General features: G+C 31.3%; 1 long non-coding RNA gene across 1 annotated transcript; it reads right to left on the minus strand.

Moving 5' to 3' along the window:
• Positions 1 to 260: 260 nt before the first annotated feature.
• LOC127121384 (uncharacterized) lies at positions 261 to 2,490 on the minus strand. The gene is made up of 2 exons (XR_007803434.1): positions 2,353 to 2,490; positions 261 to 668 (listed from the first exon to the last, which is right to left on the minus strand). It is a non-coding gene; the product is annotated as an uncharacterized LOC127121384 (long non-coding RNA).
• Positions 2,491 to 3,224: the final 734 nt, after the last annotated feature.

Genomic DNA, 3,224 nt, shown 5'->3' on the forward strand with positions numbered 1-3,224 from the left:
ATATCTCTCGAGCTCTCATCCACTTGGAAGGTACAATTCTGAACATATTCCCTGAAGCACCCCAGTTCTTCCAAGATGCTCTAGTGACCTTATAAGCTAAAACACAAACGCACTACCTCACCTCTAGACCTTATGTCGTACATGCAACAAAATCGTCCTTTCTCTTTCGTTGTATGGAATTACTTATAATACTTATTTCATACTAGTGGGTCAATCTTGTTCTACTAGCAGATTTTCATATTTCTCAAAACTCCAATAAATTCATCCAATAGAAATTCTCAACTCCATGATTTCATTAGCACTACAAGATTGCTGAAATCATACACCACCCTTCGGTTATACATTACCAGAATCACAACTCAGGTCAAGAATCAACCTGCTCTGCTACCAACTATAACAACCTATATAATATATATCTAGAATAATACCATACAAGTGTTAATTCTTAGTACTGACACAACATAAGAGCCTAATGACATCATTGTATACACATGTCCAAACTAAAATAAGTTTATGGTACATGTTATAAATTAGTTCCAAAAAAATAAAAACTAAGATCTAGGTGCAATCTCTTCAATGCACACGATCCACAACAGAAGAGCACAATAGTCAAAAACCTTTGAAACACCATCTAGAAACTTCTCTTGAATTCAACCTGAAAGGAATACCTGAAAAAGAACAACAATATTAGGATGAGATAATAATCTCAGTAAGTTACCATATCCTATGGTGCACTTAGCTCTATAGGATTTTCTAATCGAATCGTAAATCAAGTCTTCCTCTCTCGTTACTTGTGTATCACTCACACAAGATACCTAAGACTTAAGTGTCTAAGGGGTGTTCGTAGTGTATGGAAACATGTCACCTGAGTTATCATAACTTAAACAATCATTACTCGGATTCACGAAACATCAATCCCCGAACGGACCTACGTCAAAGCCAAGCTCGGTTCACACATGCTTGTATGATTTGACTTTCGCGGTGGATATCGGGCCCTTTATGGGATTTAAACCCAATTTAAGCAACCTTCACCCGTATAAGACTCTAACCTACTTAGGATATCTTTCACCATATGAGACTTTAACCCATTTAGGTGTCGACCTTTCTCCCATGTCCTCATTGGTTCCAGATCCCCACTTACCTCTTTACCTAAGCCTTTGAAGTTGTATGTGTATAATTCATATCCAAATACGTGATTAGGTCTAAAAAACAAATAGGACTTTCGGAGCAAGGCTCATCACCAAATAGGACTTTTGGAAAAAATGTTCCTCACCAAATATCAAACCAATTCTCATGGTGTTCATTAAATACTAGGTGATCATATCCAAACATCCACAAAGTATTCCACATGTTCCATACAATGCATATTGATTCGTAATCAAGCAAATACTTGTTCATGATACACACCGAGGTACCATTACGTCCAATCATTATAACCTAAGTCATCTTTCATAACCTTCATTATCTTCCTAAGTCATTCACCTTTCTATACTCCTAGGTTTTCTCACTCATCATCGTAGACTTTTAATTATATTATTTCAAAATCAACACATTAACAATTCATAATATAATTCATAAATACACATAATGAATTCATTACCAAAACACAAACAATAATTGTAGCCCAAAAATGTTTTTCTTCTCATCAATTGACGAATCATTGTACTAACTTTCCAATGTGTCTGACCTTACAATGATCGCAATTACCATTCATGTTTTATGGTGGAAATATGGAAATAATTTGTAAACACACCTACCAGTATAATACCAACAAGTAAGTTATAATTGACTTATAAGAATTATTCTATCTCACAAAGCAATAGATCATTGATTTAGATTTCCAACGCATCCGACTGAACCTCATTTCGAATTACGAAATTCATTTTAGAGTGAAAACAGGGGAACCAATCGATTGATGGACAAGACCAATCGATTGCATCAACATTCTGCCACGATTTTCACTAAAATGGTAGGTACCAATCGATTGGTCCATGGTGTCAATCGATTAACACATGCAACTTTTCCAAAAATCACACTTCTAAAGATGTCTTCTTCCATCTTTTACCACTAAACTATTCCAAACCATAAACTAACATAAACTCACACCAAATCAAGTGATTATGAATTATAACTTCAAGAAACAAGACATAACCCAACAATCCATATCAACCACAACATAACTTCAAGAATCAACCAACACACATCATGATCATAACACAACAACATCAACATAGCACAACAAATCATTTAACAATAATAATGAAAAACACAAGTATCATCATTAATCTATAGTTGGAGCAAAAATACACAAATCCTAAGTTTCTTCCAAGGCTAGACTACCTAGGAACTCACCTTGAGATACTGAAGATTATGAATATTGGGGAAGAAGATGAGAGGAATTGATGATGGTGATGAGTTTCCATGAGCTTCATTCTTTCTCTTTGCGTTTTCTTATTCTATTTCTCTTCTCTCCACAATGCATATTTCTTGTTTCCTGATTAAATGAGAATGAAAGTTGTGTTATATCAAATGAGTGGATAGAAAAAGATAAATTTGTGTGGTTGAAAATAAAAGATAGTAGAGAGAATATCTTCTTGTGTAGATATTTTGTCTACTATAACAATTGGCCAATTATTAATATTACTAAAATGTTTCTTCTTATATTAATTAATAAAAGTCAATCTCTTTAAAATTTATTGATTATTTTATTTATCCTAACTGACAATAATTAGAGCACATAGAAGATCAAGATGTTCCAACTGACAAAAGATAAAGTATATAGAAACTCAGTTGATCTCAACTAAGAACCAATTGAACATTTAAGGAAACATATCAAGTATCTTATATTAAACAAATTGAATTGCTTTAAACTTAAGAAATATTAGAAACTTGTTTTTCTAAAAATGTGTATTAATGATTAACAATTAAACTAAAATTTTCATTATAATTACAAACTTCTATTATATATATATATATATATATATATATATATATATTATATATATATATATATATATATATATATATATATATATATATATATATATATATATATATATATATATATATATATATATATATATAATTCTAAAATTATTTATCTACTAGTTTGCAGTTATATCGATGCTTCAACAAAATTCTCTTAATTAATTTTGGATTTTCCTTGATATTTTTTTGAAATAAAAAAAACTATTATATCCTACATGAGTCCAAAAGAATTCTAG

The sequence above is a fragment of the Lathyrus oleraceus genome, chromosome 2 (genome assembly GCF_024323335.1).
Source record: "Lathyrus oleraceus cultivar Zhongwan6 chromosome 2, CAAS_Psat_ZW6_1.0, whole genome shotgun sequence".
In the NCBI taxonomy this organism is placed as follows: Eukaryota; Viridiplantae; Streptophyta; class Magnoliopsida; order Fabales; family Fabaceae; genus Lathyrus; species Lathyrus oleraceus.